Below are 13,812 nucleotides of genomic sequence, written 5' to 3'. Positions count from 1 at the left end.
GACAGAGGAGTCCTGCAACATTCTTCGACTACAGGGAGAGTCCATGGGGCTTTTCCCATGGCGTCTGTCAGACGGTTGCGGGATGCAGCCCCCTTTTGATGCCAAGTTCCCGGCCACAGCACCCTCTTCCTTTTCCCCACTGGCTGAGGTATTCGGGAGATACAGACTTCCGGAACTGCCTACTCTATGCGCCCCCCTCTAATATGCACCCCCCTCTTGGCATCGAGAAGAAAGAAAAGAACCCCATTCCTAATGCTCTTAAGTCTTTGTTGCCTTGCTCTAGGTTCAGGAATTTAACACGGCCTTGATTAATCAACAGTCTCTGATGATTAGTAACAGTTCTAGAGAACTCCTAGTTTCTTCTGTTACTTCACTAGCCATAACTTCCTAGCCTTGTCTACAGGCCGATTCACACGGTCTCTTTGTAAAGACTCATCCATCTCATTCCTTTTAATCCCTCCTCTTTTTATTTGCTCTGTATTTGTCTTTACAAACCTTAATTACCATGGATTTAATTTTTTCTTCTGGAGTCTTCTTGGGTTTTGCTATTATTTGCAGTGACATTCTTTTCTGTCCTTTTGTAGTCATTTCTGGATCAGGTAGGCATGGCTGCTAGCGGCATCCCCTTGAGCACCTGCTGAAAGAGCTGCAGCCAGCATGGTGTCACGCATGGTAAAAAGATGAGAATTGCGATAGCATATAAGAGGAGAAATCGTATTCATTTAGCCCATAGCTGGCCAGTTAACTATGAAAATATGTCCCATTCCCATCCTTTCAACATTTGGACAGGTCCACGAGCTGACGTTATTTCCTTTGTTATTTGTTTGACCACTTTTCCGCTGTCATCTGCTTGCAAACAGCAGCTCGAGTCATTTAATTTCCCACAAACTCCTCCTTCTTCTGCCAACAGATAATCTAATACCATCCAATGTTGAAATACCGCTTTCCTCATTTAAGTGGGTTGCTCAGCAAAAAGGTCAAGCGCTGTGGCTGGCTGGTTGGTAATTATTTCCGAGACAGCTTGTAACCTAATTATCTCCTTCAAATGATAAATGGGTTCCCAGGCATCTGGGATTAATTCCTTAGGTTTCCAAGGGGCTGGTCCATCGTGTTGGGTAACTTGTTCTGTTGGCCGTTCATCATTTCCCCGTTTTGGGGTGCTCCCTCCAGCCAGGGCTGCATCAGCTGACTGCTTTTCTCTAATTAAATCATCACAGATTTTGATTCCTAAGCGATTTCCCAGAACTTGTAGTAGCAAAAAGAACAACAGTCTACTAAATATACCATATCCCTGACCAGTTTGGAGGTAACCTGAGCTAAGCATGTTGGCCACAAATCCAATACTGTCCTTTCAAAGCCCGTGTTCCATTAGCAAAGGAACCTACCCATGGTCATCAATTGGTGGCTCAAAATACAGCAGGATTCCCGGGCCTAACGGTCCTCCAACAAGAGTTGCCCCACCATAAGGGTCCCAGCATTTGCATTTCCAAGCTCCCGCACAGGGTTCCCACCTACATTTACATCTGCAAGCTGCTTGGTTGGATTTGGAGCAGAACTCACTAAAAGGCTTTGAGTTCCAATCCGGTGTGGCCATTCCCACTGATAATCACAAACAACATGTCTTCTACTTGTGGAATTTTTGTGGGGACTGCTCAAAAACAGGTGGTCAAAAAAACCCCTTGTCCCTCCCCATTGCTTTACAGGCTTCCAAATATTTTTGGTAAGTGTGATAAGAACGCCTTACGCAGCTACTGTTAGTGAGCCGAACAGGTATTTGATTGCATTTGCCTTGATATTTGGAACAATTGGGAGGAGGGCAATTGGGGGTCCAAACCCAGTTGTTCAAGCCCAGAGGGAAAGTCAATTGACAATTGCCTTTTCCTACATAGACACGCCCTATCCTATTAGGCAATAAGTGCCTGTTGGAGAAGAATGAAGTGGCCGTGAACTTCCTTCTTTGGCCCCAAATCCCATCCCACTGTGGGCCCTCACATTGACCCACCATTTAGGTTCAGCTGGGCTAGCCAACTATGGCCACTCTTCAGATCCTCCTGGCCTTCCACAGAGCCAGCAATTGCTAAGGTTAAAAACTTTTGCTACTTCTTCTCCTAAGGCTGCAAATTGATTCTCCCACTCCTGGCCTAAACTCAGCTGACCATATCAAAGTAGAATTAGTAAGGAAAATGTTTTAATAGTGTCATCTAATTAGCTAGTCTAATTTTCCCGTTGTCTTCTGCAGCACCTGTGGCAATTGAAGACACAGAAACCACTTAACGTAACAAAATGGCCACAAGTATTAGCCCCCAAGTGAGTGGAGATTCTAGAGGAGGGATGCCTATACAGTCTATTTCAGCAGACGGTCTGAAGGTAGGACTGCGGGGCTTCTTCCGATGTCGAAGCACTGCCTACTGCTCCGGCCCACTCCTGCAGAGTGTCAGTCACGGCCTCCCGGCCTTCTCCTCCAGCTGAGATGTGCAAATCTCCGAGGCTTCAGAGACCTTGACCCGAGAGTGACGGGTTCACCTGTGTTCAGCTTACTTGACGGCTGTTTTCTGTCGTCAGTGACACTTGGAATGGGCCACGCCATTTCACCAGCACTGGCGCTTCTTTCTACTCCTTAATTAGGACTCAATCTCCTGGTTGGATGTTAAAAGCAGCAAAGTCCAAAGGCCGGGCTTGCGCCAGCTGAGTTTCCTGTTGAAGGGGTTTCACAAGAAGCAGGATCCTGGCCACAGATGGTTTTAAAAATGCATCACTTGCCTCTACCCCCCCCCACTGGGTGGAGACTTACCAGGAGGGCAATTGCAAACAACGATTGAAAGGGAGATAACTGAATCTCTCTTCTGGCTTGGGCCCTCATTCTCACCAAAGCCAATGTCCAAAGCCCTACCCATGGCATCTTGGTTTCTATTACCAGCTTCAAAAGGTGTTTATTTCTCTCTTCATTGTTTTCTACCCGAGCCGAGCTCTGGGGGTGCCAGGGCCTATGGAGGTTCCATTGTGTTCCTAAAGAAGCCAAAACCCCTTGAAGGATCTTTCCTGCAAAATGAGTTCCCCTATCTGAATCTATTGCTTCTACAATGCTGTATCTTGGAATGATTTGTTCCAAAAATGCCTTAAGAACAGATCCTGTCATTACTGAAGTAGTTGGAAATACTTCTGGCCACCTTGCTAGCTGACATACGATTACCAGAAGATATTAAGCCTTGCCACTTGGGGCATCTCCGGAAAATCCACCTGGCATCTTTGGAAGGGCCATGCAGCCCAAGGCCTCCCTCCTCTAGCAAGTTACTTTGTAACTTGGCTGTTGGCTTTAGCACAGATCAAGCAACCTTCAACAGCTCCTTTTGCCAGTCTAAAAAGACCCCCAGCAACATACATCATGAGATAGGCTTCTGCCAATCCTCAGGAAGTGCAAGAACTCTCTTAATGGAGTTGCTTTAATATTGGTAGGGCCAAAGGTTCTGGTATCTCTTGTTTGCCATCCCTTGGAAACCAATTCTTGCCTTTTTTCTCTGCCACACGACTTTTAACTGTATGTCAAACTGCTGTGGTAGAAAAGACAGCTTCCTGGGCAGTGATGGAGTCACGGGGAGCAAAGGGGGCATCTTGGAGAGTTCTGGCAGAAGTGTGGCTTTCTGAGTTTCTTCATCCACCAAAAAGGAGACAGAGGAGTCCTGTAACATTCTTCAACTCCAGGGAGAGGCCATGGGGCTTTTGCCATGGAGTCTCTCAAATGATTGCGGGAAGCAGCCCCCTTCTGATGTTAAGTTCCTGGCAACAGCACCCTCTGAGGTACTCGGGAATTACAGACTTCCGGAACTGCCTACTCTACGCCCCCCTCTAATATGCAGTCCCCTTTTGGAATGGAAAAGGAAGAAAACCAAACTATTCCTAATGCTGGGAAGTCTTTGCTGCCTTGCTCTAGGTTCAGGAATTTAGCAGGGCCTTGGCTGAGCAACAGTCTCTGTTGATTAGTAACAGTTTCTAGAACGAATACTTTCTTCTGTTACTTCCCCCCCTGTAAATTCCTAGCCTTGTCTAAGGAGAGATTCACACGGTCTCTTTGTAAAGACACATCTATCTTACTCCTTTCACGCCCACACCTTCCTTGCGGTGGAACGGCTCTCCCCGGCACAGCACCTGGCACAAAACCCCCGTATACGCACACACACACCTGCACTTACCCTGCACTCCACTGCACACACACACACACACACCTCCCGCACACTAACACCCCCTCCACATCCCCACCATGCTACTTGCAGTGGCCCCGCCCCTGCCATCCCCACCGGCTGGCAGCACCCACTCCTCGAATGCTTCCCCATGCCTTGCATTTCCTTGCTGCCCCCTCTGTAGCCTTCCCTCAACCTGCCTTTTCTCCCCTGCCTTGCACTGACTTGCTCACCCATCCCCCACCTGACTTCCTTTCACATTCGTCTAGGTCTGGCCTCACCTTTCCTTTTCCTTCTAGGACCCTCATTGCCTTGCCTCGCCTCGCAAAGCCACCACTTGCCTTGCCTTGCCCTTGAACCCCTCCCTTGCCTTGCATGACCTTGCTCACCCCTCCCCCACCTGGAATTCAACACCCCTTTTCAATGACATTTCTGGGCCTTGCCCTGCCCTTTCTGCTCCTCCGAGGAATCTCAAAGCTCTCAAGCATCTCCGGTGTTTCAGGATCCCATGAGAGGAAGACCAGGGGAGGACGCATGTTGCCACACTCATCTCTGTGGGCAGCCTTTGTCTGGGAGCAATCCTTGCATGTCTTGAACCTTGGAGGGGCAATTCACATTTTGCCCTTGAGCTCGGGGACCAGAAAGAGAGTTCTTTTGCATACAAGGGAAAGCAGGTAGCTCAAGTCTTTTAGGTACAGAGGAGAGATGACCCACGCGGGATCAAGGCCACACAGAGCACTTGGTCCTGGCCACTTTTGTGTACCAGCAGTCCTTGAATGTACTTCTCACCTGCCTTGCCTGGCCTTGCCTTGGCAACACAACAGTTGCCTTGCCTTGCCCTGCTAGCCCTCTGGAGCCTTGCATTCCTTTGCACGGCCATGCCCAGCACATGACCTGCCTACTGTTTTCCTCCAGGGCCTTGGCTTGCTGAGCCCTTCCTGTTTCTGCCTGGCCTTCCCATCAGTGGCCCTTCCTTCCTACAGCCAGCCTTGCCTCTAACTTCTGGACCTTCTCTTGTCTACCACTCCATTTGCTTTCCCCTCACTGCTCTGGCCTTGCCTACCTCTCCCTTGACTTGCCCACAATTGCCTGCACTCGGTTTGCAGCGCCTTGCCTGCATGGAAGGCAAGGGAAAGAGTGGTAGGCCGGGCAAAGCAAAGCCAGCAAGTTGTAGGCAGTGCGAGGCAAGGCAGACGTAGGCAAAGGAAGCAGAGCAAGGGTACCTTAAGAAGAACTAGACAAGGCAAGGCCAAGAGACTCGGAGTGCCTTTCCTTGGGAAGGCAAGGACATAGTGCCAGTGTTGCTGGAGCAGATGTTAAGGTACTGTGGGGAGGAATAGTCCAGCAAGACATTTCTCTTCTGGCCCCTGTGCGTGTGGGGGCAATTGTTGGACATATTCAATACTGGAGGCGGATCAGTCGCTGGATGTGTTGTATTTTGGAGGAGGGGATGCCGTTTCTTTGGAGATGGGCTTGTAGTTGCTCTCTTTGGCAAGGAAGGCAGGTTTGGATGTGCACATCAGGTACTCCTAGGGATTTTAAAGGCTTTTCCCAACAGGCAGAGCTCTCTCTGGGTTCGAGCTGTTGAGCTGTCAGTGGGAATGCAAAGGCCAAGCTCTTAAGCTATTTGTCCTGGTGCCTTCAGTGTGTGAGCAGTCCCTGGTGCCGTTGCCTTTGGATCCTGACTCTGGGAGAGGGAAGGCTTAGGATGGTACCTAGAGCTGAGAAGGAGAGTGCTGAGAACAGCGTGTGTGCTGCTAGTTTGAGGGGTGCAGGTGAAGTTGTAGGCAGCAAGATCTTCCTCAGCTGGCACTGTTTTGAGCCCTGTTTTTGCCAGATGGTTTCAAGTTGGTGGGCGGAATCTGCGAGAGGGAAAAGATTTGTATGGGCCAAAGAGGTGTGGTGTAAAGAAGAGTGTGCTCTTGGAAGGGGAAGATGAGGGCAACCTTTTTGTCCTGACACCGTTGATTTGAGTGCAGGGCCGTTTGCAAGTTGCCTCTGTCTGCCCTTGGGGTGGTTTCGAGCTGGGCCAGGTGCTTGGCCTTCTTTTGCAAGTCTGCAGCGCCGTCGTGTGGTTGTTTCCATGAGCGCTGACAGTGCCCGGCAAAAAGCGCTTGGCTGGCGCGGCCCCAGTCGTGTGGAAGCAGTTGGTGGAAGAGCTCCGCTGTGCATCCTGCCTCTTGGAGACATAAAAGGATGTAACCCTGCGCGTAGGGGGGAAGCAAGACGAATCTTTTCATTGTTGGCTGAGCAGTTTCTAAGCTGCAAAAGTAAAGGCAGTTTCAGCACGGCCTCTTTCTTTCAGAACCTTTTCTGTGCCATCATGAACATGCTCAACATGCCACTCGCACCCGCTGAACTGCATCAAAGGCCCTGGAGATAGGCGCTTTCCTTCAAGCTCTCTGTAGCATCGTACCCTCCACCTCTGGCGGATCCCAAAGCCCTTCCAAACATCCAGCAGCTGCACGCAGAGAACAAGTGCTAGAACAAGGCGTTGGCCTTCCTAGTCCTTTTAAAGTCTGTGAACTAGGCGAAACATTCCAGTGAGCAGCACTTTCCTTCGCAACTATATCTAGAGCATCATCACATTCTCTCCAAGTGGGTAAGTCCACCCTTGCAGCGCAGCGTTTGCAGCCACAGTTCGGACTGAGAGATAGGCCAGGTGAGAAAGCATTTCTTGACTATCCCTCTTCTCTGGAAGACTTGATACTCGCAGCGCGACCACGTCCACACACCTTCAGTGTGGCCAGGTTCAAGCAGCTAGAGCTCCCAGAGATGGGAGAGTCAGGAGAGAAGACGTTCCAAAAGTACCGTGTACTTACAGCAGCATTAAAACTGTGCACAGCAGTCTGCAGCACTGTAGACTGCGGCTTCTCCGACAGACGAGCCATCCCATTGTTGCCTCTCGCAGCCTGCTTGCTAGCTGCTCTCCTGAAGAAAAGAACTAGAAGAAAAAGCCAATGCTGGGCTGCACCTTCCCCTTGCCTTACGTAAAGCCACCTAAACTCCCCGCTGCACTCTCTACTTCCCCTCTCCTTGGAAGCGACCACTGTGTTTGCTGCATCTCGAAGCCTAAAGTTAAGCGCCAAAGTTTCCAAGGATGGTTGGAAGAAGGATAAGTAGTAGCACAAGGAAGTAGTTGTCGTTGAACTTCCTCCTTCTCAATGCTAACGTGAATTGGGCAGGCAGGCGAGTGCTAGCCACGCTCCTTTCTCAGTTTGTACGCTGCGGACACGAGTCCGGTGCTCTGCGCCTTCGTTCGGCCTCTTTAGTACCCATGTCGCTCTTTCATTCAGCCGGAGTCGAAGCGTCGTCTACTTCTCGCCCAGAGAGCACGGTGCCGGCAGCGAAATGCCCCAGCCGACTGCTTCTGCCGACACACGCCTGGTCTATGCACTTTCCCTCGCAGCGACATACAGCAGCACTTTCGGTCTTTCTTGTCGTCCAAATGGAAAGGGAAAGATTCTCTGCTATGTCCCGCCCAGAGAACAGTTTTAGGTCAACCAGCACGCCCAGAGCTTGCCCTCGACGCGTGGAAACTTGTGTTTGCACCACATTCAAGTGGCTGCCGTCTTTCCTTTACAGCCTGCAGAGCACCGTCAGACCGCCGTGCTCTCTGCACCTGCCTTCTCAGTTCTAAGTACTACCGCGCCTCTTACAGCCTTGCAGGAAGCAAAGACACGGGTAGTCATCTCGCAGAGAAGAACGTGGAAGGACGAAAGGATGATCTTCCTTTCTCCTGCTTCTTGCCTGAATTGTGGTGCTGTATTGAAAGTCTTGGCTAGCGAAAAGCTCATCCAGCAAGTGCCTCATTCCTGACGCATCTCGCTGAGCGAGAGTTTCACGAAGAGTTTAGACTCTGGAAACAGCAAGAAAATGATTGTACGTCGAGCTGAGGAAAATCCGTGCACAGCACACTGTGGATGCGTGCAGTGTTCGCGCTGAAGAGCGCCAAAACGCAAAGCCATCGCTGGGCTTCAGTTTTGTCCAGACCGCAGAAGGCAAAGAACGAAGCAACTGGGCACCGCGTTAACGTACTCAGTGGACCGAATTTCAAATGTCCAGCCAAAAGCTGCTTCATAAGCAGATTCAGCTGAGAATGCTCTGGCTGCTTCACAAAGTAAGGCGCAGCCGTTTCCATTCATCACACTACCTGGCCAGAAGCAGTATCCTACACCTTCAATGCTGCAGCGTCCATGCAGCTGGAGCACACGCAGTAGGACGCGTCCAGATAGACGGCGTTCTTCAAGTACCCCCCTCCTCCAAGCAGCCTTGAAACTGAGCACAACACACTGCGGCTCGGGAGCTTCCTTCTCAGATAGACGTGCCGTCACGTTATTCACTCTCGCAGCTCCGTTGCCCACTTGCAGCAGCTGCTACCAAAGCAAAATGCTCCAGAAGTAAAAAGCACTGCCGGGCTGCACTTTCCCTTGCCTCACGTAAAGCACCATAAACTGTCCGCTGTGCTCTGTATTTCCATTCTCCGCCGCATCTACCACTGTTATCTCTGCATCTCGAAGCATAAAGCTCGGCACAATTCCTCCCAGGGAACGCTGGAAGAGAAATAGGCAGCAGCACAAGTAGCTGCAAGTGGAACTTTCTGTTTTAAAACGCTAACGTGAATCCGGAAACAAGCGAGTGACAGCCAGGCTTCCTCTTGCAGCCTGTGCGATGCACACACCAGCTCGGTGCTCTGCCCTCATTCTTTAATGCTCTTCGTACCATGTCGCGCTTTCATTCTGCCGGAGTCGAAGCGTCGTCTACTTCTCGCCCAGAGAGCACGGTGCCAGCGGAGAAAGGCTCCAGAAAAACGCTCCAGGCTGCTGATTCTTCCCAAACACACCAGGGCTATGCACTTTCCTTCGCAGCGCTAAGTAGCATCACATTCTGTTTGCGTTGGAGCCGGAATGCAAAGGGAAAGATTCTCGGTTACGTCTCACTCAGCGCCCAGTTTTAGGTCACCAAGCTTACCCGGAGCTTACCCGCGACGCGTGGAAATTGGTATTTGCACCATATTCAAGTGGTAGCTTTCTTTCCTTTACAGCCTGCAGAGCGCCGTCAGATCGCGGTGCTCTCTGCACCTGCCTTCTCCCTTCCAAGTACCACCGCGCACCTTACAGCCTTGCAGGAAGCAAAGACGTGGAGAGATGTCTCGCAGAGAAGATCGTGCAAAGACGAAAAGATGTTCTTCTTTGCTTTTCCTCGTCGCCCAGATTGTGGTGCTCTACTGAAAGCGTGGGCTAACGAATGGCTAATCTAGCATGTGCTTCCCTTCTAATGCATTTCGCTGAGCGAGAGCTGAGGAAAATCCTTGCACTGTACACTATGGATGCGTGCAGTAGACACGCAGAAGAGCGGCACAGCTCATAACCATCGCACACTCCAGCCCAGAGCTCTGGGGCTGCGTTCTTCTCAATTTCCGGCGCTGGACAGAACTGAGACATTGAGCTTTGGCTCTCTTTAGTGTGTGTACTGCACGCATCCAGAGCGCGCTGTGCACAGATTCTCCTCAGCGCTACGTGCAAGCACAGACTTTCTGCTTCGCAGAGCCCAACTGTCCGCCGAAGCTCTCGCTCAGAGAAATGTGTCAGGAGAGAAGCACTTGCTGGATTAGCCTTACACTGGCCAACAGTTCCAAAGAAGCACCATAGTCTTCTTGCGAGAAAGGATAATAAAACACATGTATTGTCCCAGCAAAGTTCTCTGTGCTAGCCGAAGCCGAGAATCTTTCCCTTAAGATTAAGACCACAACGCAGACAGCATTTTGTGCTACTTAACGCTGAGAGGGATAGCCCAGGCGTGTTTCGGCAGAGGCAGAAGCCCGGAGCGTTTCTCTGCCGGCACCGTGCTCTCAGGCGAGAAGTAGACGACGCTTCGACTCCGGCAGAATGAAAAGCGCGACATGGTACGAAGAGCATACGAATGAGGGCGCAGAGCACCGAGCTGGTGTGCGCATCGCACAGGCTGCAAGAAGAAGCGTGGCTGCCGCTCGCTTCTTTGCGGATTCACGTTAGCAGTTGAAAACAAAAGTTCCACTTGCAGCTACTTGTGCTGCTACCTATTTCTCTTCCAGCTTTCCCTGGGAAGAATTGTGCTGCGAGAGTGAATAACGTGACGGCACGTCTATCTGAGAAGGAAGCTCCCGAGCCGCAGTGTGTTGTGCTCAGTTTCAAGGCTGCTTGGAGAAGGGGGTACTTGAAGACCGCCTTCTATCTCGACGCGTCCTACTGCGTGTGCTCCAGCTGCATGGACGCTGCAGCATTGAAGGTGTAGGATACTGCTTCTGGCCAGGTAGTGTGATGAATGGAAACGGCTGCGCCTTACTTTGTGAAGCAGCCAGAGCATTCTCAGCTGAATCTGCTTATGAAGCAGCTTTTGGCTGGACATTTGAAATTCGGTCCACTGAGTACGTTAACGCGGTGCCCAGCTGCTTCGTTCTTCGCCTTCTGCCGTCTGGACAGAACTGAAGCCCAGCGATGGCTTTGAGTTTTGCCGCTCTTCAGCATGTGTACTGCACGCATCCGCAGTGTGCTGTGCAAGGATTTTCCTCAGCTCTCCCTCAGCGAAATGCATCAGGTGAGAAACACTTGCTGGATTAGCCTTTCGCTGGCCATGGCTTTCAGTACAGCACCACAATCTGGGCGACGAGGAGGAGCAAAGAAGAACATCTTTTCGTCTTTGCACGTTCTTCTCTGCGAGACGACTATCCGCGTCATTGCTTCCTGCAAGGCTATATTCTGCGCAGTGGTACTTGAAAGGGAGAAGGCAGGTGCAGAGAGCACCGCGATCTGACGGCGCTCTGCAGGCTGTAAAGGAAAGAGGGCTGCCACTGGAATGTGTGCAAACACAAGTTTCCACGAGTCGCGGGCAAGCTCTGGGCGTGCTTGTTGACCTAAAACTGTTCTCTGTGCCCGACATTGCTGAGAATCTTTCCCTTTACATTTGGACGACAAGAAAAGACCGAAAGTGCTGCTGTATGTCGCTGCGAGAAAAGTGCATAGCCCTGGTGTGTTTCGGAAGGGCAGTCGGCTGGGGCATTTCGCTGCCGGCACCGTGCTCTCCGGGCGAGAAGTAGACGACGCTTCGACTCCGGCAGAATGAAAAGCGCGACATGGTACGAAGAGCATACGAATGAGGGCGCAGAGCACCGAGCTGGTGTGCGCATCGCACAGGCTGCAAGAAGAAGCGTGGCTGCCGCTCGCTTCTTTGCGGATTCACGTTAGCAGTTGAAAACAAAAGTTCCACTTGCAGCTACTTGTGCTGCTACCTATTTCTCTTCCAGCTTTCCCTGGGAAGAATTGTGCCGAGCTTTATGCTTCGAGATGCAGAGATGACAGTGGTAGATGCAGCGGAGAATGGAAATAAAGAGTGCAGCGGACAGTTTACAGTGCTTTACGTGAGGCAAAGGAAAAGGTTTGCTCAGCAGTGCTTTTTACTTCTGGAGCATTTTGCTTTGGTAGCACCTGCTGCTAGTGGGCAACGGAGCTGCGAGAGTGAATAACGTGACGGCACGTCTATCTGAGAAGGAAGCTCCCGAGCCGCAGTGTGTTGTGCTCAGTTTCAAGGCTGCTTGGAGGAGGGGGGTACTTGAAGAACGCCGTCTATCTGGACGCGTCCTACTGCGTGTGCTCCAGCTGCATGGACTCTGCAGCATTGAAGGTGTAAGAAACTTCTTCTGGCCAGGTAGTGTGATAGAGTGCAACGGCTACGCCTTACTTTGTGAACCATCCAGAGCATTCTCAGCTGAATCTGCTTGTGAAGCAGCTCTTGGCTGGACATTTGAAATTCGGTCCACTGAGTACGTTAACGCGGTGCCCAGCTGCTTCGTTCTTCGCCTTCTGCCGTCTGGACAGAACTGAAGCCCAGCGATTGCTTTTAGCTGTGGCTCTCTTCAGCATGTGTACTGCACGCATCCGCAGTGTGCTGTGCAAGGATTTTCCTCAGCTCTCCCTCAGCGAAATGCATCAGGTGAGAAACACTTGCTGGATTAGCCTTTCGCTGGCCAAGGCTTTTAATACAGCACCACAATATGGGCGACGAGGAGAAAGGAAGAACATCTTTTCGTCCTGGCACGTTCTTCTGAGCGACATGACTATCCGCGTGTTTGCTTCCTGCAAAGCTGTATTGTGCGCGGCGGTATTGGAACTGAGAAGGCAGGTGCAGAGAGCACCGGGATCTGACGGCGTTCTGCAGCCTGTAAAGGAAAGACGGCTACCACTTGAATGTGGTGCAAACACAAGTTTCCACGCGTCGAGGGCAAGCTCTGGGCGTGCTGGTTGACCTAAAACTGTTCTCTGGGCGGGACATAGCAGAGAATCTTTCCCTTTCCATTTGGACGACAAGAAAGACCGAAAGTGCTGCTGTATGTCGCTGCGAGGGAAAGTGCATAGACCAGGCGTGTGTCGGCAGAAGCAGTCGGCTGGGGCATTTCGCTGCCGGCACCGTGCTCTCTGGGCGAGAAGTAGACGACGCTTCGACTCCGGCTGAATGAAAGAGCGACATGGGTACTAAAGAGGCCGAACGAAGGCGCAGAGCACCGGACTCGTGTCCGCAGCGTACAAACTGAGAAAGGAGCGTGGCTAGCACTCGCCTGCCTGCCCAATTCACGTTAGCATTGAGAAGGAGGAAGTTCAACGACAACTACTTCCTTGTGCTACTACTTATCCCTCTTCCAACCATCCCCAAAACCACTGGCGCTTAACTTTAGGCTTCGAGATGCAGCAAACACAGTGGTCGCTTCCAAGGAGAGGGGAAGTAGAGAGTGCAGCGGGGAGTTTAGGTGGCTTTACGTAAGGCAAGGGGAAGGTGCAGCCCAGCATTGGCTTTTTCTTCTAGTTCTTTTCTTCAGGAGAGCAGCTAGCAAGGAGGCTGCGAGAGGCAACAATGGGATGGCTCGTCTGTCGGAGAAGCCGCAGTCTACAGTGCTGCAGACTGCTGTGCACAGTTTTAATGCTGCTGTAAGTACACGGTACTTTTGGAACGTCTTCTCTCCTGACTCTCCCATCTCTGGGAGCTCTAGCTGCTTGAACCTGGCCACACTGAAGGTGTGTGGACGTGGTCGCGCTGCGAGTATCAAGTCTTCCAGAGAAGAGGGATAGTCAAGAAATGCTTTCTCACCTGGCCTATCTCTCAGTCCGAACTGTGGCTGCAAACGCTGCGCTGCAAGGGTGGACTTACCCACTTGGAGAGAATGTGATGATGCTCTAGATATAGTTGCGAAGGAAAGTGCTGCTCACTGGAATGTTTCGCCTAGTTCACAGACTTTAAAAGGACTAGGAAGGCCAACGCCTTGTTTTAGCACTTGTTCTCTGCGTGCAGCTGCTGGATGTTTGGAAGGGCTTTGGGATCCGCCAGAGGTGGAGGGTAGGATGCTACAGAGAGCTTGAAGGAAAGTGCCTATCTCCAGGGCCTTTGATGCAGTTCAGCGGGTGCGAGTGGCATGTTGAGCATGTTCATGATGGCACAGAAAAGGTTCTGAAAGAAAGAGGCCGTGCTGAAACTGCCTTTACTTTTGCCGCGTAGAAACTGCTCAGCCAACAATGAAAAGATTCGTCTTGCTTCCCCCCTACGCGCAGGGTTACATCCTTTTATGTCTCCAAGAGGCAGGATGCACAGCGGAGCTCTTCCACCAACTGCT

The sequence above is a fragment of the Aphelocoma coerulescens genome, unplaced genomic scaffold (assembly GCF_041296385.1).
Source record: "Aphelocoma coerulescens isolate FSJ_1873_10779 unplaced genomic scaffold, UR_Acoe_1.0 HiC_scaffold_99, whole genome shotgun sequence".
In the NCBI taxonomy this organism is placed as follows: Eukaryota; Metazoa; Chordata; class Aves; order Passeriformes; family Corvidae; genus Aphelocoma; species Aphelocoma coerulescens.
This window is presented reverse-complemented; position numbering follows the sequence as displayed.